Source organism: Helianthus annuus, chromosome 3 (assembly GCF_002127325.2).
Source record: "Helianthus annuus cultivar XRQ/B chromosome 3, HanXRQr2.0-SUNRISE, whole genome shotgun sequence".
NCBI lineage: Eukaryota > Viridiplantae > Streptophyta > Magnoliopsida > Asterales > Asteraceae > Helianthus > Helianthus annuus.
This window is the reverse complement of record NC_035435.2, coordinates 70,961,383-70,987,013: the sequence shown is the minus strand read 5'-3', so window position 1 is coordinate 70,987,013 and position 25,631 is coordinate 70,961,383. Positions and strand designations below refer to the sequence as shown.

Genomic DNA, 25,631 nt, shown 5'->3' with positions numbered 1-25,631 from the left:
AGGTGCCGTTTGATATTCCATGATCTCTAGCATTATTTGGTTATTATACAAGAACTTCAAAGCAATCTCAGGTGAGTACATTGAACCCCTCTTTTACTGTTTTCCAAACTGTTTTGGGGTGAAACACATGTGCCTACTTATTATTTTCATGCTTTCCCTGTTTTCACATCATATACCTGCTATGTTCGTTAGTACATTATAGTACATGATTTCATTACATTTCATGCTATGTATGCCCATTGTGTGCGTACTTAGTACATTGCTTTACATTACATTTCATGCTATGTATGCCCGTTGTGTGCGTACTTAGTACATCGTTTCACATTACATTTCATGTTATGTATGCCTGTTGTGTGCGTACTTAGTACATTGTTTCACATTGCATCTCATGCTATTTATGCCCATTGTGTGCATACTTAGTACAATTGTTTACATCACATGCCTTCATTTTGGTATAACATTTGGTTTGTTTAACATGGAACAATACATTCATTAACATTGATCACGCCATTCGTTAGTAGGTAGTGGTACCATAGGAATTGACAACTCCCGTTCCCGAAATCCTGGGTTTGTTTGGATTGGAAGGAATGACCGAATTCGATATACACAACTTAGATAACCTTTAATTTGTTTAAGGGTTTATCGCCACAGTCTCAAGGCTTGAATGTATGCATTTTCACAATACCGCATAAATGTTTATATCAGTAGAGCATGCATTGTTTCACAAAACATAACGCTGATTTAAACCATGTTTTACTTCAACACCTTGTTTTGTGCATTTTACGTATGGTTTAGTTGATACATCTCACTTACCATACAAGATATATTTTGGGTACACATTACATGATCTACATTAAACATAAACATTTTGACATTGATATACATACTTGGTGGTTTACATTGAACATAGACATTTCGATATGGTTTACACAATAACACTTGACAATTGATTTATACATGAACAATTTACATGGTGGATGGTTTGGGTAAATGGTTGGAGTAACGTGGCGTATGTAATATGATACAAACATGGTGGATACGCCGCTGGTACTTCCTATATATAAATGCTTGTATAATATTACATATCGTAGCGTTATCTAAGTCATTTCAGTTTAGACACATTACATTTTACACAAATAACATACTCTTCACAAGACATTATTTTTACAAACAACTTATCTTATTCAACTCATTTTACTTGGTTACTCGTTTAACCTTACACTTATCTACACATATCATCTGATATTATCGTTTTTCAAATGGTTTACAAAGCAAGACAAATTACAAGGTTCATGACTGACTGTTATTAAACATTTCTTTAAACTCAAGTCATGAATCCCATTTTCACAAAACCTATGTATCTCACAGACATTTTTATGCTGACGTACCTACTTTCACATGTGTTTTCAGGAGCTATTCCATAGGATGATGATCATGACACTAGGGCGGACCTGTGCCTTAGAGAATAAAAATGAAGATAGACTAGCTTAATTATGTTCTGAACTCTTTGTTTTCCTATTTAAGACAATGTATTACGCTTGTTAAATAAATAAAATGTAACTTTAATTTCCATGGTTATGAAACAATTAATTTTGTCCACAACACTCCCCGGCGTTTCCGCCGCGGTTGCATGTTATACGCGGCCGGGGTGTGACATTAAACGTACCGTTTGATTGCTCAGCTGAGACAGACTTACTTTTTACTCCCTCATTGTAAAAGCAAAATATGAGAACAACCGTTACACGAAGCCAAAAAGGAAACTTGATGTATCAACCAAACACGTTGATTGGTATTGATATTTTGATGGTTTTGTGTGTATTTTGTAAAGCATTATGGAGATAACACGCCTAGCTAGATATTTCTATAATGGTAAAATACAGGTTTTGTTCGATTGTTATGTCTAGAAACAGAAAACTATGGTAGTTTTATCGTCATCTGAAGAAACACGAAACTAATCTGGTGATTAGTTTGTGGTATGTGCCTCGACAAATAAGGTTAATCTTCTTTATCTCGTCCAAGCCGTGATGGTGGTTCTCCTGCAAACACTAAACACCCCGTTAAGCTCATTAAGAGGAGGGGAATAAGGGGATCCTCCTCTTAACCACTCTCCGGCGTGAGATTAAGTATGTGTATCGAGGATTAAGTATGTAATTAGGAGTAAGAGAGCAAGTGGATCCTTAAACCTGTAGATGAAGGTTCCTATTTATAGCCAGAGTTGTGTGGAAGAAGATGGGCTGATGGGCCTTGGGCCTTGTCGTTGACAACAAGGAATATTCGTTTTGTCCCCTCTGCCACGACCGTTGGTGCTTCTGGGCGAGAGGAGAGCTGGCGCGCGTTGATTGGATCCACGTAGCCTGACCGTTGTCCTTGTTGTCTGCTCTGTCATCAATTGCTAAGTGGAGATCGTGGTGTAGTTGTCGGCGCACGCAGATTGGTGCCACGTAAGCGTCCTTGTGTACCTTCTTGTCTCCTGTACGATTGTAAATCGTGGAGCATGATCGGATACAACTTGTTGGACGCTCATTGGTCCGTTGTTCTGCCACTTGTACCTTTAATACTTGTCCTTGGATCACCATCGCTTTTGTCTTCCGTGCAGCCCTCCGGATTGTCCGATGAGTCCAGCGCAAGGTCCAGGCAGTGAGGGTTTCTATCCAAGGAGCCAAGTGTGAAATTTGGGCTTGTGTTTGCCTTGACCCTGCGCGCGACCTAGGTTGCCCCTGTTTGGCCGGCGCGAGGCTGGGATAGCTACCAAATTAGTATGTTAAGGGTATGGTCTCGCGCGCGGATTTGGGACCATACCCCTTCCTTCAAGTCCCCCCAGTTTAATGATGCTTCCATGCACACGTTGCAAGTGGGTGGAGCTCTGAACTCAGAAAAGTAAGAAGTTAAGCCTGCTTTTGTTAAGCTCTTCAAGAGGCATCTTCAAAGCTCGAATAGCTGGCGTGCGTATAATGTGACACGTAGTAAGCGGCGCAGCTGCCAAGCTGGCGCGCATGAAGTGTCTTATTACTTTCGTTGCGTAACTATGTGGCTTGATATTGAAGTGACGTGATTTTTTTTTGCGTAGGGCAATTCTTAAAAGTTGAAAGTTATCTTTGGTAGGAAAGCTCGTGCGCGCGTGAATTTGTGTTATTGCGCAACTTCCTAGCTTATTGTTGAAGCAATCTGATCATTTACGCGGGAAAGTTTCTTGAAATTTGAAAAAGCACTAACAGGTTGGTGTAAGTTGGTGATGACAAAGTACAAATCCACCATGCACAAACATCTTACAAAATTATAATATATAATTGAGAAGTTGAAGGAGAGAATATCACATGACATTAAGTGGAATCGTTTATTAGAAGTTAGATTAGCTTATATAATGTTTATAGTTAAAAACATCTTAATCTTGTTTAGGAACTTGGGTTGGGTTGGGTTGGCCGACCACCAACTTTATACTGATTTTCAAGTTTTATAGAATAATTAAATGTGCTACATACGTATTTATGATTATAAACTATTTTATTACAACACTAGTCTAAGCATGCTTTTGATGAGGCAACAACCGATAGCGAAGGTTTTATGCATTTGCAACCTGTTTGACTCTTTTACTGTTTTGGTTGATTATTTTGGCTTAACTGATTTGACCCATTAATTATAGAACATAATCCAAATTGATCCAGTTGTATATTAATGAGCTGGAATTATCTTCTTGAATTCTAATCTTTTTTTTTTATTTGAGATGATTTATCACTTGCAATCTCATATTATGTTTTTGCTTTTGTAGTATCTTAAACGTACCGTTTGATTGCTCAGCTGAGATAGACTTACTTTTTACTCCCTCATTGTAAAAGCAAAATATGAGAACAACCGTTACACGAAGCCAAAAAGGAAACTCGATGTATCAACCAAACACGTTGATTGGTATTGATATTTTGATGGTTTTGTGTGTATTTTGTAAAGCATTATGGAGATAACACGCCTAGCTAGATATTTCTATAATGGTAAAATACAGGTTTTGTTCGATTGTTATGTCTAGAAACAGAAAACTATGGTAGTTTTATCGTCATCTGAAGAAACACGAAACTAATCTGGTGATTAGTTTGTGGTATGTGCCTCGACAAATAAGGTTAATCTTCTTTATCACGTCCAAGCCGTGATGGTGGTTCTCCTGCAAACACTAAACACCCCGTTAAGCTCATTAAGAGGAGGGGAATAAGGGGATCCTCCTCTTAACCACTCTCCGACGTGAGATTAAGTATGTGTATCGAGGATTAAGTATGTAATTAGGAGTAAGAGAGCAAGTGGATCCTTAAACCTGTAGATGAAGGTTCCTATTTATAGCCAGAGTTGAGTGGAAGAAGATGGGCTGATGGGCCTTGGGCCTTGTCGTTGAAAACAAGGAATATTCGTTTTGTCCCCTCTGCCACGACCGTTGGTGCTTCTGGGCGAGAGGAGAGATGGCGCGCGTTGATTGGATCCACGTAGCCTGACCGTTGTCCTTGTTGTCTGCTCTGTCATCAATTGCTAAGTGGAGATCGTGGTGTAGTTGTCGGCGCACGCAGATTGGTGCCACGTAAGCGTCCTTGTGTACCTTCTTGTCTCCTGTACGATTGTAAATCGTGGAGCATGATCGGATACAACTTGTTGGACGCTCATTGGTCCGTTGTTCTGCCACTTGTACCTTTAATACTTGTCCTTGGATCACCTGCGCTTTTGTCTTCCGTGCAGCCATCCGGATTGTCCGATGAGTCCTGCGCAAGGTCCAGGCAGTGAGGGTTTCTATCCAAGGAGCCAAGTGTGAAATTTGGGCTTGTGTTTGCCTTGACCCTGTGCGCGACCTAGGTTGCCCCTGTTTGGCCGGCGCGAGGCTGGGATAGCTACCAAATTAGTATGTTAAGGGTATGTTCTCGCGCGCGGATTTGGGACCATACCCCTTCAAGTCCCCCCAGTTTAATGATGCTTCCATGCACAAGTTGCAAGTGGGTGGAGCTCTGAACTCAGAAAAGTAAGAAGTTAAGCCTTCTTTTGTTAAGCTCTTCAAGAGGCATCTTCAAAGCTCGAATAGCTGGCGTGTGTATAATGTGACACGTAGTAAGCGGCGCAGCTGCCAAGCTGGCGCGCATGAAGTGTCTTATTACTTTCGTTGTGCAACTGTGTGGCTTGATATTGAAGTGACGTGATTTTTTTTTTTTGCGCAGGGCAATTCTTAAAAGTTGAAAGTTATCTTTGGTAGGAAAGCTGGTGCGCGCGTGAATTTGTGTTATTGCGCAACTTCCTAGCTTATTGTTGAAGCAATCTGATCATTTACGCGGGAAAGTTTCTTGAAATTTGAAAAAGTACTAACAGGTTGGTGTATGTTGGCGATGACAAAGTACAAATCCACCATGCACAAACATGTTACAAAATTATAATATATAATTGAGAAGTTGAAGGAGAGAATATCACATGACATTAATTGGAATCGTTTGTTAGAAGTTAGATTAGCTTATATAATGTTTATAGTTAAAAACATCTTAATCTTGTTTAGGAACTTGGGTTGGGTTGGGTTGGCCGACCACCAACTTTATACTGATTTTCAAGTTTTATAGAATAATTAAATGTGCTACATACGTATATATGATTATAAACTATTTTATTACAACACTAGTCTAAGCATGCTTTTGATGAGGCAACAACCGATAGCGATGGTTTTATGCATTTGCAACCTGTTTGACTCTTTTACTGTTTTGGTTGATTATTTTGGCTTAACTGATTTGACCCATTAATTATAAAACATAATCCAAATTGATCCAGTTGTATATTAATGAGCTGGAATTATCTTCTTAAATTCTACTCTTTTTTTTATTTGAGATGATTTATCACTTGCCATCTCGTATTATGTTTTTGCTTTTGTAGTATCTTAAACGTACCGTTTGATTGCTCAGCTGAGACAGACTTACTTTTTACTCCCTCATTGTAAAAGCAAAATATGAGAACAGCCGTTACACGAAGCCAAAAAGGAAACCCGATGTATCAACCAAACACGTTGATTGGTATTGATATTTTGATGGTTTTGTGTGTATTTTGTAAAGTATTATGGAGATAACTCGCCTAGCTAGATATTTCTATACTGGTAAAATACAGGTTTTGTTCGATTGTTATGTCTAGAAACAGAAAATTATGGTAGTTTTATCGTCATCTGAAGAAACACAAAACTAATCTGGTGATTAGTTTGTGGTATGTGCCTCGACAAATAAGGTTAATCTTCTTTATCTCGTCCAAGCCGTGATGGTGGTTCTGCTGCAAACACTAAACAACCCGTTAGGCTCATTAAGAGGAGGGGAATAAGGGGATCCTCCTCTTAACCACTCTCCGGTGTGAGATTAAGTATGTGTATCGAGGATTAAGTATGTAATTAGGAGTAAGAGAGCAAGTGGATCCTTAAACCTGTAGATGAAGGTTCCTATTTATAGTCGGAGTTGTGTGGAAGAAGATGGGCTGATGGGCCTTGGGCCTTGTCGTTGACAACAAGGAACATTCGTTTTGTCCCCTCTACCACGACCGTTGGTGCTTCTGGGCGAGAGGAGAGCTGGCGCGCGTTGATTGGACCCACGTAGCCTGACCGTTGTCCTTGTTGTCTGCTCTGTCATCAGTTGCTATGTAACACCCCAACCCCGCTAGGGCTAACGTGTCACTCTTACAGATTTCAAAACTAAAAACCAATCCATAGCGTTAAATAAAATATCCTAATTACATTTATTACATTACTGAAATAAAGAATCTTGGCCAACAACTTCCTAACGCTCCTCACTGAGATCCCAGATCATCCTATATTACCTGTAAAACAAAATGGAAAAACACAAAAAGAAAAATACGGTTGAGCCAAAAATTGCTCAGTAACGGAGAAAATCAACAGTACAAGTAAAGTCATATCAGCGGAAGCAAAACACAACAAAACCTAACTGAGACTGAACTGAAACGGTTACTAACACGAGTACTAAAAATAGATGAAGACACAAGACTAATACAAGAACTGATACACTAACCGATCTGAACTGCAACGAAAACTGATATGGAAACAAAAGTCATTCAGATACTTAACCGATACCGAACCCAACCCAAAATTGATGTAGAGACGTTGACCATGATGATTAAAACCATTTTTAATTTATAGACGGACCCATTCTAATTTATCATTTAATAATACTAATATTTTCATACGGAATACTTAGCAAAACTATTTTCTTATATTGAACGTTCAACTTATTTTCAAATTTTCAAAATATAATAATGTATCATATTTAATAGCAACCATCATTAGACAAAATGACATAATTTTCTAACTTTGAAAAGTTATATATTTAAGAAAGAATAATTTGATTAACCTGGATTTCTAAACAAAATAATAATACTACTACTACTACTACTACTACTAATAATAATAATAATAATAATAATAATAATAATAATAATAATAATAATGATAAATTTCGTAAACCGACATGGGAAACATTTGTTCTTTTATAAACAATTTTATCTTAACCATCACTTAGCAATTCAATGATTTTGAAAACAGGTTAATTGTCTTTGTTAAATAGCAATCCAAAATAAATAAATAAATATTGTCTTGTAATAAACATTGAGATTTAAACAATATATAATACTTTATTGAGTCTCATAGCACGTAATTACTTAAGAAAAATGGTGATTTACTAACTTTGGAAGTTTATATTTAATAAATAAAACACAATAGATGACCAGAGATTTAAAAGCAAAATAAGTAAATCTTTACGAAGAATTTAGAAAATAATATATATAAAAGGACAGTTAAAAAAATAAATACTAAGAGAGACATCAGAACAGATACTGACGAATATATACTAAACGTATAACACGACATCAGAATATAAGTCGAAACTGAAACTGACACTAAGACAAATACTAAGACAAAACCATTGCGGATGCTCGGTCAAAAAAAAATAACTAATACAGAACATAATCGGATACTGAACATAACCAGACCCAAACTCATAACCAGAAATAGAGACGAAATCAGATTCTGTACATATCATAATATAATCGAATACACCATCGGAACCATATTCAGGGCATAGTCAGATGCACACATATCTTATCATAACGAAATCAGAAACATAACATATTCACATACTGAGACATATACTGACTTGCACGACAGAGTATGTCAATAAAATAAGTCATGTAACACAGAAGCACCCAAAGCCAAAAACAGAAACAGACTGGTACACAGCTAGCTAGTCCATGCACCTATGAGATGGTGAGTGTGGCGTTCACCCCTTATTCCATCTCCAGACAAACAAACTCAAACTCAGAGCTAAGATCGATGTATACGCCTCTAGTGGCCAAGATGTTACACAAGCATAAGCTAGAGACGCCGTGAACTTTGATTACGCACTGTCACGATAAGTGCCATGCCGTTGACGCCCAAACGACAAGCCAGACATGCTTGGGTGATAGAGTATAAATACTAAGGCCTTATAAATAATTTACAGGCAACTGAAAATAATACTAACAGGAACATGCAACCATGATACAAGTCTGAGGTATGGCATGCTACAACACACTAACAAAAAGTAGACAGATACAATACTGACTCAGATAACGTATCACATATCAAACAAATATAGGTATCAAACCATGACAATCAGACTCTAAAACAAAGATGAAGATCCATACTAAGAGTAATGAAAATAAAATTTTGTTACGATATCAAGACTTGAGAATTCGTACCCGTAGAAGGAATTGGAAATTATACTACGATGAAAACAAACAGAATCCGTACGAACGAGTAACGAAAAATAAAATTATACTATGATGTAAAAGAAACGGAATCTGTACCTTAGTTTAGCAAGCAAAGCAATCACATAACCAACTCGTTTGGAAAACGCACGCTAACCTAGATACCGTATTTACAAAATCAGTTTTACGACAGACTAATAACGTAAATTGGCTCGTTCGTTAAAGTTTTCCGGCTACTAAAATCTCATTCTTAAACCTTTATCCCAATATAATTAACGCAAAACAACATAATTATATAGGTTTAACCAAGACATATACAAGTTAACAAAATGCCCAAATTTAAAAAAGATATAAAGTATTTTATTTTATAAAACACCTATGCTTTTATATAAAAAGATGAAAATATATATATATATATAAATTTTGGGGAACAAAGTCTAAATACTAATTGTCATATAAAGTTTAGTTTATTCTTTACGTTCCAATGATTCCTTTGTTAAATGTGTTATTATATATGAAAATCTAAAGTGTAACTTTTAGGTAATAGAATAATAAAAATAGAGTTGATAGATATTATTGATATCTATAAAACCCTTGACACCCACCCATACAAAACGTAGCAACACATATCCATAACAACTAATGTATCACACACATCACCATGCACACACAACCCATTTACTCACACCTAAAATATCACAATCATGCTCACATTCAAAACTAAAACACATATACATCAGACCATATATATATATATATATATATATTCATATTCTGATACATCCATCCCACACTCAAAATTAACTCTCTCAGAATGTGTCGCCGGAAAACTCAACAAACCCGAACCCCATCCCACGTTAAAATAACGGAAAACGGAATAATAAGGTGGGTCACCAACCTCTTCTGATCGAAAGAACGAAACAGCGGCAATGGCGACTCATGGTGACAGAAGGTGGCAAATCTAAAACAACGGTGGCGCTGATTGCGAGCCATACATCGGTAATGAGTCAAGGTGGTGGCGGTGCTTAATGGTCGTTGGCGGCTTTAACATACGAATGGCATGCTGAACTTAGTGGCGCTATCGGTTCGAACTTGTGGTCGGTGGCGTATAGTCTACCTGCGCACCGAAGGGTTGAGCAAGAGAGGAGAGACTAGCTTTCGAAAGGGTTTTACTTCTAGTTACACGGGTTGAATGAGATCAATTTATATGACAATTCATAGATGGAAGGGGATACGAAATCCCGTGATGTATGTCGTAAGGCCTTAGAAAAAAAATAAGGTTAAATAAAAAAAGAAGGTTGTCTAGAAATTGATTGGGAATTTGGAAAGATCTTATAATTTGCAAATTTTATTCATTCTCAATTCATTCCCTTATTTCATTATTTATTTACTTATTTAGTTTGTTTTTTTTATTGTTTGTTGTCGGTTCTACGTTTAAAAACAAATTTGTACAAGATAATTTATTTTATTAATGAGTTTATCTTGTTGTTGATGATTTCAAGAAATTGTTTTTAATTATACTATGTTATAACATAATTTATTATTATTTTTATTATTGTTTTAATAACTATTATTGTTTTAATAACTATATTTTCATTACGTAGGTTTTAAATACATTATAAATAGACTAACGTTCGAAACATTGAATATCATCTGACATCAATTATTAAATTAGGGTTTTGAAAGTTTTGGTATATTACATGCTAAGTGGAGATCGTGGTGTAGTTGTCTGCGCACGCTGATTGGTGCCACGTAAGCGTCCTTGTGTACCTTCTTGTCTCCTGTACGATTGTAAATCGTGGAGCATGATCGGATACAACTTGTTGGACGCTCATTGGTCCCTTGTTCTGCCACTTGTACCTTTAATACTTGTCCTTGGATCACCAGCGCTTTTGTCTTCCGCGCAGCCATCCGGATTGTCCGATGTGTCCAGCGCAAGGTCCAGGCAGTGAGGGTTTCTATCCAAGGAGCCAAGTGTGAAATTTGGGCTTGTGTTTGCCTTGACCCTGCGCGCGACCTAGGTTGCCCTTGTTTGGCCGGCGCGAGGCTGGGATAACTACCAAATTAGTATGTTAAGGGTATGGTCTCGCGCGCGGATTTGGGACCATAACCCTTCAAGTCCCCCCAGTTTAATGATGCTTCCATGCACAAGTTGCAAGTGGGTGGAGCTCTGAACTCAGAAAAGTAAGAAGTTAAGCCTGCTTTTGTTAAGCTCTTCAAGAGGCATCTTCAAAGCTCGAATAGCTGGCGCGCGTATAATGTGACACGTAGTAAGCGGCGCAGCTGCCAAGCTGGCATGCATGAAGTGTCTTATTACTTTCGTTGCGCAACTGTGTGGCTTGATATTGAAGTGACGTGATTTTTTTTTGCGCATGGCAATTCTTAAAAGTTGAAAGTTATCTTTGGTAGGAAAGCTGGTGCGCGCGTGAATTTGTGTAATTGCGCAACTTCCTAGCTTATTGTTGAAGCAATCTGGTCATTGACGCGGGAAAGTTTCTTGAAATTTGAAAAAGCACTAATAGGTTGGTGTAAGTTGGTGATGACAAAGTACAAATCTACCATGCACAAACATGTTACAAAATTATAATATATAATTGAGAAGTTGAAGGAGAGAATATCACATGACATTAATTGGAATCGTTTATTAGAAGTTAGATTAGCTTATATAATGTTTATAGTTAAAAACATCTTAATCTTGTTTAGGAACTTGGGTTGGGTTGGGTTTTGTTGGCCGACCACCAACTTTATACTGATTTTCAAGTTTTATAGAATAATTAAACGTGCTACATACGTATATATGATTATAAACTATTTTATTACAACACTAGTCTAAGCATGCTTTTGATGAGGCAACAACCGATAGCGAAGGTTTTATGCATTTGCAACCTGTTTGACTCTTTTACTGTTTTGGTTGATTATTTTGGCTTAACTGATTTGACCCATTAATTATAAAACATAATCCAAATTGATCCAGTTGTATATTAATGAGCTGGAATTATCTTCTTAAATTCTAATCTTTTTTTATTTGAGATGATTTATCACTTGCAATCTCATATTATGTTTTTGCTTTTGTAGTATCTTAAACGTACCATTTGATTGCTCAGCTGAGACAGACTTACTTTTTACTCCCTCATTGTAAAAGAAAAATATGAGAACAACCGTTACACGAAGCCAAAAAGGAAACTCGATGTATCAACCAAACACGTTGATTGGTATTGATATTTTGATGGTTTTGTGTGTATTTTGTAAAGCATTATGGAGATAACACGCCTAGCTAGATATTTGTATAATGGTAAAATACAGGTTTTGTTCGATTATTATGTCTAGAAACAGAAAACTATGGTAGTTTTATCGTCATCTGAAGAAACACGAAACTAATCTGGTGATTAGTTTGTGGTATGTGCCTCGAAAAATAAGGTTAATCTTCTTTATCTCGTCCAAGCCGTGATGGTGGTTCTCCTGCAAACACTAAACACCCCGTTAAGCTCATTAAGAGGAGGGGAATAAGGGGATCCTCCTCTTAACCACTCTCCGGCGTGAGATTAAGTATGTGTATCGAGGATTTAGTATGTAATTAGGAGTAAGAGAGCAAGTGGATCCTTAAACCTGTAGATGAAGGTTCCTATTTATAGCCAGAGTTGTGTGGAAGAAGATGGGCTGATGGGCCTTGGGCCTTGTCGTTGACAACAAGGAATATTCGTTTTGTCCCCTCTGCCACGACCGTTGGTGCTTCTGGGCGAGAGGAGAGCTGGCGCGCGTTGATTGGATCCACATAGCCTGACCGTTGTCCTTGTTGTCTGCTCTGTCATCAATTGCTAAGTGGAGATCGTGGTGTAGTTTTCGGCGCACGCTGATTGGTGTCGCGTAAGCGTCCTTGTGTACCTTCTTGTCTCCTGTACGATTGTAAATCGTGGAGCATGATCGGAAACAACTTGTTGGACGCTCACTGGTCCGTTGTTCTGCCACTTGTACCTTTAATACTTGTCCTTGGATCACCTGCGCTTTTGTCTTCCGCGCAGCCATCTGGATTGTCCGATGTGTCCAGCGCAAGGTCCAGGCAGTGAGGGTTTCTATCCAAGGAGCCAAGTGTGAAATTTGGGCTTGTGTTTGCATAGACCCTGCGCGCGACCTAGGTTAACCCTGTTTGGCCGGCGCGAGGCTGGGATAGATACCAAATTAGTATGTTAAGGGTATGGTCTCGCGCGCGGATTTGGGACCATACCCCTTCAAGTCCCCCCAGTTTAATGATGCTTCCATGCACAAGTTGCAAGTGGGTGGAGCTCTGAACTCAGAAAAGTAAGAAGTTAAGCTTGCTTTTGTTAAGCTCTTCAAGAGGCATCTTCAAAGCTGGAATAGCTGGCGTGCGTATAATGTGACACGTAGTAAGCGGCGCAGCTGCCAAGCTGGGGCGCATGAAGTGTCTTATTACTTTCGTTGCGCAACTGTGTGGCTTGATATTGAAGTGACGTGATTTTTTTTTTGCGCAGGGCAATTCTTAAAAGTTGAAAGTTATATTTGGTAGGAAAGCTGGTGCGCGCGTGAATTTGTGTTATTGCGCAACTTCTTAGCTTATTGTTGAAGCAATCTGATCATTTACGCGGGAAAGTTTCTTGAAATTTGAAAAAGCACTAACAGGTTGGTGTATGTTGGCGATGACAAAGTACAAATCCACCATGCACAAACATGTTACAAAATTATAATATATAATTGAGAAGTTGAAGGAGAGAATATCACATGACATTAATTTGAATCGTTTATTAGAAGTTAGATTAGCTTATATAATGTTTATAGTTAAAAACATCTTAATCTTGCTTAGGACCTTGGGTTGGGTTGGGTTGGCCGACCACCAACTTTATACTGATTTTCAAATTTTATAGAATAATTAAATGTGCTACATACGTATATATGATTATAAACTATTTTATTACAACACTAGTCTAAGCATGCTTTTGATGAGGCAGCAACCGATAGCGAAGGTTTTATGCATTTGCAACCTGTTTGACTCTTTTACTGTTTTGGTTGATTATTTTGGCTTAACTGATTTGACCCATTAATTATAAAACATAATCCAAATTGATCCAGTTGTATATTAATGAGCTGGAATTATCTTCTTAAATTCTACTCTTTTTTTTATTTGAGATGATTTATCACTTGCCATCTCGTATTATGTTTTTGCTTTTGTAGTATCTTAAACGTACCGTTTGATTGCTCAGCTGAGACAGACTTACTTTTTACTTCCTCATTGTAAAAGCAAAATATGAGAACAACCGTTACACGAAGCCAAAAAGGAAACCCGATGTATCAACCAAACACGTTGATTGGTATTGATATTTTGATGGTTTTGTGTGTATTTTGTAAAGTATTATGGAGATAACACGCCTAGCTAGATATTTCTATAATGGTAAAATACAGGTTTTGTTCGATTGTTATGTCTAGAAACAGAAAACTATGGTAGTTTTATCGTCATCTGAAGAAACACGAAACTAATCTGGTGATTAGTTTGTGGTATGTGCCTCGACAAATAAGGTTAATCTTCTTTATCTCGTCCAAGCCGTGATGGTGGTTCTGCTGCAAACACTAAACACCCCGTTAAGCTCATTAAGAGGAGGGGAATAAGGGGATCCTCCTCTTAACCACTCTCCGGCGTGAGATTAAGTATGTGTATCGAGGATTAAGTATGTAATTAGGAGTAAGAGAGCAAGTGGATCCTTAAACATGTATATGAAGGTTCCTATTTATAGCCGGAGTTGTGTGGAAGAAGATGGGCTGATGGGCCTTGGGCCTTGTCATTGAAATTTAGGCTTGTGTTTGCCTTGACCCTGCGCGCGACCTAGGTTGCCCCTGTTTGGCCGGCGTGAGGCTGGGATAGCTACCAAATTAGTATGTTAAGGGTATGGTCTCGCGCGCGGATTTGGGACTATACCCCTTCAAGTCCCCCCAGTTTAATGATGCTTCCATGCACAAGTTGCAAGTGGGTGGAGCTCTGAACTCAGAAAAGTAAGAAGTTAAGCCTGCTTTTGTTAAGCTCTTCAAGAGACATCTTCAAAGCTCGAATAGCTGGCGCGCGTATAATGTGACACGTAGTAAGCGGCGCAGCCGCCAAGCTAGCGCGCATGAAGTGTCTTATTACTTTCGTTGCGCAACTGTGTGGCTTGATATTGAAGTGACGTGATTTTTTTTGCGCAGGGCAATTCTTAAAAGTTGAAAGTTATCTTTGGTAGGAAAGCTGGTGCGCGCGTGAATTTGTGTTATTGCGCAACTTCCTAGCTTATTGTTGAAGCAATCTGATCATTTACGCGAGAAAGTTTCTTGAAATTTGAAAAAGCACTAACAGGTTGGTGTAAGTTGGTGATGACAAAGTACAAATCCACCATGCACAAACATGTTACAAAATTATAATATATAATTGAGAAGTTGAAGGAGAGAATATCACATGACATTAATTGGAATCGTTTATTAGAAGTTAGATTAGCTTATATAATGTTTATAGTTAAAAACTGAAATGAGTTTGTGGGTTATATGGTTTTATAAATATGAGTTTGTGGGTTATATGGTTTTATAAAACACAATTAAAAAACGCAATAAACTGGTGTGTGTTTTAAATCACAATTCTAAAATGCAATGAACTAAACATAATGAACTGGTGTGTGCTATAAAACAGAATTCAAAACTACAATAAACTAAACACAATGAACTAGTGTGTGATAAAACACAACTCAAAAAACGCAATGAACTAAACATAATGAACGGGTGTATGTTATAAAACACAATGAACTGGTGTGCATTATTAAACCCATATATTTTGTTTATATATCTTTTTTTATAACACAAACTAACATGTTTCTAAATAGAGTAAATTGCCATTTTAATCCCTGAGTTTTTGTCTAAATTGCCATTTTAGTTCAAATAGTTTTTTTTTCTTCTTTGGGTCCCTGACTTTTCCTTTTTCGTGCCATTTTGATCACATTGCCTAACTTAGAATAAAAACCAGGTTATAATCAGGGGTATTTTTGGCATTAAATTATTATGAGGTTTATAAATTATGTTGTAAACTACCCCTGGTTATCACTACACAACAGTTATATGCCAAAAATACCCCTGGTTATAACTAGATTTTCAGACTGAGTTAGGCAATGTGATCAAAATGGCAAGAAAATGGAAAAGTTAGGGACTCAGAGAAGAAAAAAAACAATTTGGACTAAAATAGCAATTGGGACCAAACCTCAGGGACTAAAATGACAATTTACTCTTCTAAATACTATTATACCTTTATGTTACAGGATTTGAAGTTTTAACCTTCCACATTTTAAATAGACGAAAGACACCTTACCACTATAACGTAAGTAGGGCTGTTCATGAGCCGAGCCGAGCCAGGCCAAGCTCGGGCTCGGCTCGATTATAAACCGAGTTGGCTCGGCTCGGATTTGAAACCGAGCTGAAAATCTAAGCTCGGGCTCGGCTTGTTTTAAACCGAGCTAGCTAGGCTCGACTTGGTTTGGCTCGATTTTATAAAAAAAAAAAACTAATATATACCTCTTAAAATTTAATAGCCTAAAATATTATTCAATAATTTAAAAGAATATATTCAAAATAAGTTCAACCTAATAAAATTCAAACCAAAATCAAGTTTAACAACGCAAAATAAGTTTTAATTTCAATAAAATACAATATTAGTTCATTAGTATGGTAATCAATCTTCAAATATGCTATAAATATCAAATTACAAACTTATATACATGTAAATAATAATCAGTTTTTTTTGTAATATATTATAATGTATATAAAATTAAAACTTATTATAAGTAAAATAATTCGAGCTAAACCGAGCCGAGCTAGGCTCACTTTCTAACCGAGCCGGCTCGGCTTACTTTTAAACCGAGCCAAATCGAGCGAGCTTTTTCCAAGCTAAATCCAAGCAAGCTTCGAGCGAGCTCCGAGCCACGAGCTTTTTGAACAGCCCTAAACATAAGCGTTTACAATTCATTTGATTTTAGCAAAACACTTTGGCGTTTAAGAAAAATGGAGTAAGGAACCAATTGATGGTGGGACCTGTTATTTGTCCACTATTCTTTTCTCCATAACAAAACTATTTGCTCATCTACCGATAAAACTATATTTTATTTTAGAGTAAACTTCCGTTTTGCTCCCTGTGGTTTGGTCACTTTAACGGTTTTGCTCCAAACCTTTAAAAATAGCCATTTTACTCCCTGATGTTTTGGTTTTTTTGCCAGTTTGCTCCCCGCATCTAACTCCATCCAAATTGTTTGTTTTTCCATTTTGCTCCTTGCAGGGAGCAAACTGGCAACAAAACCAAAACATCAGGGAGTAAAATGGCTATTTTTAAAGGTTTGGGGCAAAACCGTTAAAGTGACCAAACCACAGGGAGCAAAACGGAAGTTTACTCTTTATTTTATTTTGGATTGTTTGATAGAAAACGTTTTTGTCCGGAAGCATTAATAGATAATCTTTTGAATAGAATGATAATTTATGTTAAAAGTAAACTTGGAATATGTTTTAAGTGTTGCTATTTCGCCCAACATAATAACCAGGTAAATCTATAGAGTAACAATGTTTTTACGAACCGGACCGGACCGGTGACCGCAGGCATAGGCGGTCTGGTCAAGGGTGTTGGACCCGTTTGACAAGTAGCCGGCCGGCCGGCCGGACCAGCGACCGGTGAAAATTGAGGGTCGGGCCGGAGAAGTTAAATAGACGAAACCAAAGTCTCAAAACTTTGGCCGGAAATAACTGATAGTGATCAGCGAAGAAGAGGTTGTAGGCTACGGAAAATAGAGATAATCTTTGAGAAAGAACATGTTGATGTCGTGATACCAGATAGAATATGAGAAGGGCAGACTGTGGAGGCTACTGAGACTCATTCAAGAAAGAGTGAGTGAGATAAAGGTGTGACTAAAATGAGTAAAATGAACCGACTTGAAAGTTTTAAAAATCTAAATTGAAAAGCAAAATGACTTCAATGATGTTAGGTCGGAGGATGAACGCTTCAACTCGGTTTTTGATCATAACCGGGCCTTTTTATTCAACAATTTTATTAGCGAGACAGGTTTTTTGGAATATCGAATGATTAGGAAACATTTTACTTACATGTCTGAAAATGGCCTTAAGCTGAGCAAGTTGGATAGGGCATTCGTCAACCTGGATTTTATGATAAAGTGGCCTCTTGCATCCCTCATGGCGCTGCCTCAAGGTTTATCCGATCACTGCCCCTTGTTACTACAGTGTGACGGCTCAGATTTTGGCCCTTCGCCCTTCAAGTTCTACAATAGTTGGCTTGGAGGGGAAGGTCTAGACGAGGGTATTGATGAGGCAATAGTAGTTCGTAAGGGGGAGGGGTTAAAGAATTCGCTGCACTTCTGAAGCAGATTAAATTAAAGGTTAAGGACTGGAGAACCCGTGTGAAAGAAAAGGAGGAGTGTTCTTTGAGGAGATGTGAACATCTTATAGAAGAAGTGGAGGCGCTGGCAGAGCAGCGGGTTCTCTCGACGCCAGAAAGAAATTTCGGGACAGAGCTGAGGCTGCAATTAAAGATTTTTCTTCTTGCGAAGGCGAGAGATTTGAAGCAAAAGGCACGAGTTAGGTGGATTAAAGATGGCGACGAAAACTCAGCGTATTTTCACGCCATAATCAACAACAATAAAATAAAGAATCGCGTTAATGGGCATGATTTTGATGGCAAGTGGGTATCCGATTCGGGTGAATTAAAGGAGGCTGTCATGGCGTGGTTCAAGAAAAAATTCAAAGAGCCTATTAGAAGGCGTCCCATCTTCCTGGATTCCGGTCTTAAAAAGCTCTCCGTTACTAAGGCTAACTCGTTAATCGAACCGTTTTGTGAAGAAAAAATTAGAAAAGCTATTTGGGTTGCGAAGGGGTAAAGCGCCCGGACCTGACTGGTTCACGTTCAGATTTTTAAAACACTATTGGGAGAAGTTGAAACCTTATATTGTGTCCTTTTTACAACAATTTTTCGCTGATGGAAAGATTGATTTGGGATGTAAGCCGTCTTTTATTGCCCTTTTGCCAAAAGCCAAGGACCCGCTAGTCATCTATGATTTTCGGCCGATCTCGCTTATTGGGTCGCTCTACAAAATCATCGCCAAAGTTCTAGCAAACAAAATAAAGCCATGTTTAAGCACCCTTGTATTCTCATCTCAATTTGCTTTCGTTTGGGAGAGACATTTTCGACGGCCCGTTGGTAGTGAGTGAAGTTCTTTCTTGGGCGAAGAAGACGAAGAGAAAGATTATGGTCTTTAAAGTAGACTTCGAGAAGGCATATGATTCGCTTAATTGGATATTTCTTCTCAAGGTCTTAGAGCCAATGGGTTTTCCAGATACGTGGGTCAATTGGATTTCGAGTTGTCTGAAGTCCGGGAGAGGGTCGGTATTGATTAACGGGTCACCCACCAAGGAATTTGCTTATAAGAGGGGGCTCCGTCAAGGAGACCCCCTCTCACCTTCCATATTTATATTGGCTATGGAGGTTTTGGAAATGTTCATGACCAAGGCGAATGAGCTGGGGCTGATTAAGGGTGTAAAAAATACCTAAAAATGGTCCAATTATCACCCACCTTAGTTACGCGGATGACGTTATATTTTTATGTGAATGGTCGGTGGAAAACGCCAAAAATCTTAACAGATTTTTAAGGTGTTTTAACCTTTTTAACGGGGCTGAAAGTAAACCTGAGCAAAAGCATGTTGTTGGGGGTAGGGGTAGAAGATGCCGAGATTGAAAACGTGGCAAATTTGCTGAAGTGTGGTGCGGGTAAATTTTCGTTTATATATCTTGGCCTCCCGATTGGTGTAAATATGAGACGTATTAAATTTTGGCAACCGGTAATCAAGAAATTCCAAAAAACAAAAACTCAACACTTGGAAGGCTAAAACTCTATCGTTTGCGGGCCGGGTTACTTTGGCGAAGGTCGTTTTGGTAGTTTACCTTCCTATTATTTGAGAGTCTTCAAAGCGTCCAAAGCGGTTTTAAACCTACTAGAAGGTATGAGGCGTTCCTTTATTTGGGGCAAAACGGGGGCTCAAAACAAAATTTGTTGGGTTAGGTGGGGAAAATAACTAAACCAAGAAGGCTCTGAGGGATCGGTGTAGGCGATTTAGAAGGCTTTAACCTTGCCCTCCTTGCTAAATGGTGGTGGAGGGTAAGGGAAGACCCGGATCAGATGTGGGCAAAGGTTATCTACGCTATACATGGCCCTAAAAAGGCTGCAAAAATAATCCCGTGTAACAAGGCGATGTCTGGTTGGTAGAAGGATATAGCTTCTGTTGATAGGTTACTATGGAAAAAAGGTATTAACGTCAAAGACAAAACGGTAGTGGAAGTGGGTGATGATGGTTTCGTGTCCTTCTGGTACGATAACTGGACGGGGCAAGGGCCTCTTAACACGATCTTCCCTCACATTAGGCTAGTAGCGAACAAAGAGGTTGAAGTGGCTGAGTGCATGGAGATTGTGGGGAATGTAATCCAGTGGCGATGGAACTGGAATAAAAATCCAAATTCAAATGCGGAATGGATTGAGGCGGTAATATTTTGCAATTTCTTCAACAGGTGAAAGTACCGGGCGGCAAAGATCGTTGGGCGTGGGTTAATAACGAGGGCCAAAGATTCTCCACGAAAAGTGTCTGTTGGGAAATCGAGTTGAAGGCGCATGTTCCTAGCGACGTTAACTCGTTTAAATGGAACTCGTGGGCCCCGTTAAAGGTCAACTACCTCGGGTGGCGGGCTGATTTGGCAAAGTGGCTGGTAAGGCAGCCTTAGTGAGGCGGGAAGTTGATATTCAGAGCATTATAATATGCAGCAGATGTGGGCTGGAAACAGAAACAAGTGATCACATCTTTGCGAAGTGTCTTTGGGCCAGGTGTGTATGGTGGAGTTTTTTAGATGGATGCAAAAATCCATGTGTTATGCGATATAACATCTGTTAGCCATATTTTGGAGCATGTAGCAGCCCATATTGGGTCAAAAACTTGGAAAAAAATTGTCCATATGGTTACCTTGGGTTGTATTTGGCGTATTTGGTTAGCTCGGAAGGACAAGGAGTTCAATGGTAAATTGATTACGGTGTCGAAGGTCATAGAAGCGATAAAGAAGACACTTATCTTTGGTTGAACAACAGGACATCCAGCTCCTTGCTTTTTGCTATATCTATATATAGTTGCTGTTCAAAAAAAAAAAAAAAAGAAATTCAATTTCATGAAAGTTTGAAGTCAAAGTTCACAGACCTGAAGTGTAAAATGATAACTATTCAATTTCTTGAAAGTTGACAGACCTAAAGTGCAGGTAACTAACCATCACTAGTACTCTAGTAGTGGCTACGGGTATTTAAGTTCCACCTATGGTGGACTCGGGTGAGTTTTCACCTCCAGGTCTCAAGTTCGAGTCTGACTGATAGGTGTTTCTCATTGAGGGGTTTAAATTGGGAATCTATTGTGCGAAGGGGCTCTCTAGCGTGGACCCGGTTAAGACAACGTATGCTAGACCTTTCGAAATTCGTGAATAATTCACACCTTTCAAAAAAAAAAAAGGTAATAGGTAACTATTCAATTTATATTTATATACTATTAACTAGGTTAGAACCCCGTGTATTACACGGTTGAATAAATGTAATTTTATATACTAAATTAAAACAATTATTCTTTAAAAATCTCGTTTATTACACGGGTTGAACAAATATAATTTTATATATTAAATAATAAAAAAATTATATCTCTAAGAACCTCATATATTGTACTGAATAAATGTAATTTTATATACCAAATAATAAAAACCCGTGTATTGTACTGAATAAAAAAAGTTATATTTTTAAAAACACTGTGTATTACACGGGTTAAATAAATGTAATTTTGTAACCTTGTATATTACACGGGTTGGATAAATGTAATTTTATAAACTAAATAATAAAAAAATTATATCTTTATAAACCCCGTGTATTATACTGGTTGAATAAATCTAATTATATATACTAAATCATCATGTAAATCCCACAAATAGCAAAGCTAAGGTAGGGTCTGAGGAGAGTAACATGTAGAGGCTCCTTTCAGTAAGACCCCCGACTCGATAGTAGTTTAGCATCAAGATTTGGACATAAGGCAAATAACACTCAGCAAGCAATCGAGACAAAGACCGATTAGTGCATGTTCCCTTTTGTCTTTCTGCTATCAACGCCACCGCATGATGATGATGCATGATTAACCGTCCGCCGTTTTTAACGTTATTTTCACAAATTTAGTAAAATAACGTTAAAATTAGTGCAATTTTACTTTTGCCCACCGAGCGTCCACACACACATATATACATTATTAAAAGTTAAATTAGATTATATATGAAATTAAGTGTGTAACAAAAAGTCTTTATGAATTTCACGTAGAATTAATTGGAATCCTTTATTAAAAGTAGGTTATATTATATATGGGCTTATACGTGTGAGTAATTGTGATTATTGAATGGTTGAATTTTGAAGGTTTTGAAATGTGGATTTGATTATGATAGATTATATTTTAATTTTAAAACTTCTAGAATGATTGAATCAAATAAAAGGATTATGATTTCCTAGAAACAAAAATAACTGAGTTTTTTTTTCTGATCATTTTGAACATGAGCAAATAGAACGATAGCATCTTAATAAAAAAATAATTAATTACAAATGTGAAACCCAATAATTTTAGTTCTGTCCCATTTGAACGGAAAAGATAAGTACAAACTAAATTAAAAAAAAATGTAATATGAAAATAAGAGATAGAATAATCGATTAACATCTAATTCGTTTACATGAATTTTAATTTAGAAGATCAACTTCATAAATTATAACTCCATATATATCCATTTATACACAGTATATTGAATTGAACATGAACCTTACTTATGAAAAAAAAAATTATATAAATATCCAAAAGAATTAGTTTTCAATGAAATAGTCAATTACATGGTGGCCTAAAGTCAAATGTTGAACATAAGCAAAACGAATTCAAAACAACCAATCTAAGATATTCTTTTTTCTATTTTTGTCGAATAATATATATTATTTTGTTTTATCTAGGAAATTACCATGCTTATAATCGATATTTTTTTTTTCCTAAAATAAGAGATAAGGGTAAACTAAATAAAAAAGTGTCAATTTGGTAAATAATAATATTAAGTATGAAAAGGTAGGAAATTACAAATGTAGACATCTTCAATGAATGACACGTGTCCAAAATCAGGTTTCTTTTATTATATAGCATAGATTTGTAACATTAGTATGCTTCCTATTGTTGTACTTTGAGCTTTGTGAGTATTATGTGCTTTAGGTTGTTAATTTGTAACATTAGTATGCTTCCTATTGTTGTACTTTGAGCTTTGTGAGTATTATGTACTTTAGGTTGTTGTTAATTTGTAGAGTTAAATGCTTGGTTGGTCCCTGTGGTTTACAAAAATTTCATACTTAGTCCTAGTATATATTAATTTGCAATATCTATGCATTATGGTTTTGTAACATAATGCTTAGTGGGTTGTATCACTAAAGACAAATTCATATCTATGCATTATGGTTTGTAACATAATGCTTAATGGGTTGTACAACTAAAGACAAATTTGTATTTCATTTAATAACTATAAATAATTTTGCGAGTTAACACGGCACAACGTGCGTGTGTGGTTAAACATTTTTACGTCGTCTATTTTTTTCCGTTTCACAGGTTCATCGTGACGCTCGGGTCCTAGATCGACTTATTTATTTTTTATATGTTTAACGTTTCGGTTTAATTTTTTCGCATTAACACGCTGCAACTTCAGTGTTGGTAGTTGTTGGTAGTAGTGTGGTATTGGTGTTCGCCCCCGCCGCAACGCGGGGGTGCTTAATACTAGTTAATTTATAGTTTTTATCATTCTTTATTTATTTTAGTGTTTTATTCACTAATAAATGTGTGTTTTTGTAATTTTTTTATACTTTAAAACATTTATCATAACTATTATGTTCTTATATATCTTATCTTATCTTATCTTACTATACTAATAAATAAAAATCTTTTTGGGACACATGTCACTTTCTCATAACTCTTACCTTTATTTTTCAATTTTTTTATTTCCTATTACATAATATCTTTTAACCTTATCTCCTATGTTTAATAATAATGATATTAAAATTAAATTAAAATAAAAAAAATATCAAAGATATCAATAGTGATCATCATCAACAACAATATGAATATTTTAAAAAGAATTTGAAGATTACGTTACACTATTTTAGTTAAAAAAAATATATCTAAAAACAATTTTTTGCATTACTTTAAATTATTTTGAAAAACAAAATATCTAAAAACAATTTGTGGCATTAATTTAAATTTAAATTAATTAGAAAAACAAAATCACACCTATTTAATTTATGTCCGTCTAGATTTATCAATAGCATAGTTTTTAGCATGTGATTTTTAATAGAACATTTTTTAGTATATGATTCTAACATATTTTATTGTATTTTTTTTCTCTTATAATTAGGCGAAGAGGTAAAAACCTAAAGTAGTCTAAGACTAGCTAATCTTGCACTGTGAAATACTCTACCTTAAAATATCCTAAAATCACAAATAATTAAACAATTAAATACCAAATCTTGCACTGTTACATTAAGTTTACCTTAAAGTATCCTAAAAACACTAGAGGCACATACGCTAGAGTATCTCTGAACTTTTTTATAACATAAAATAAATTAAACATATAAATACCAAATAAACATAATTCAACGTACTATATATATATATATATATATATATATATATATATATATATTATTGAACATAATACAAAATAAAAATAAACTATTCCTCGTCTGAATCTTCTAGTAATGTGGATCTTAAATTGCAATGTGTCACAAGATCAAGGCGAAGTCGGAAATGCGTATGTGGATCCATAATCTCACCAAGGGCATCATTGTCCGAAACGGGTTAAACTAAAGAATCCGTTATGTGGACTAGTGAGAAGGCATGCCCGTCGTCCTTAAAATCGTGTTGTACAATATCATGCACGCATACATCATGCTCCTAATCCTGTCAACATTTGTGGTCCGCATGGGTCGCCTAAAGCGTGTTCCACATCTTTTTTTTTTTTTTGGTCCCTTTTTGTAGTTTCTTAAGCTTCTTTGCAACTGTATCGGTTGGATGTGGAAACGTTTTCATAAACGTTGACTAGGCAGGCTAGATCCCATTGGTTAAATCAAATAGTACCCACGTTTGTATAAGTGTCCGTTGACATTAAATACCGAGATCATCGTTTGAGAAATTAGTCATAAATAAAAATGGATATTTGAGAATATGGTGGAAGGTTTGATAGTTTGTGAATGCTATAAAAATAAAAATGGTAAGATAGGTATTTATAATGATTTAAAATAAATAAATTAACTTTTTCAATAAATTTAACGATTGTTAAAAGTCACAACCCCCCCCCCCCCCCAACTTCACCTTCAATAAAGAGTAGCCGAGCTTCCCTAGCCATTCGCCTACCCGAATGAGGGGGTGGCGGGGGTGTTTCGCATGCGGCTTCGAAGCTGAGCACCCTTAACCGAGGATGCCCCTTCCCCCTTATAGCCGAAAGTATTCAAGTAATTAATATTTTTTTTCTAATTCGATTTATATCACGACTTATTTTTGCTCTTTGCATATGTTTATATATGTATTGTAGATGTGATAACTTCAACTAATTTTTTGTATGAATAGAATAGATTTGTTTGAGTTATGTTTGATCTCTAGGGGGTCAAATGTTAAAAACGCTTATTTTTTTCAACTATTTATGAATATTTCATTTATTTAATTATTATTTTTAAACTGCGGCATATATTTTTCCGGCTTATTAATACCTATTTAATAATTTATTGATCAAACCCCGTGTAATACACGGG

At 36.7% G+C, this 25,631-nt stretch overlaps 1 long non-coding RNA gene across 1 annotated transcript; it reads right to left on the bottom strand.

Annotated features, from left to right (window-relative positions):
* Positions 1-6,033: 6,033 nt before the first annotated feature.
* On the bottom strand, positions 6,034-9,976 carry LOC118490624. Its single transcript, XR_004889589.1, has 3 exons — positions 9,638-9,976; positions 8,839-8,896; positions 6,034-6,798 (listed from the first exon to the last, which is right to left on the bottom strand). It is a non-coding gene; the product is annotated as an uncharacterized LOC118490624 (long non-coding RNA).
* Positions 9,977-25,631: the final 15,655 nt, after the last annotated feature.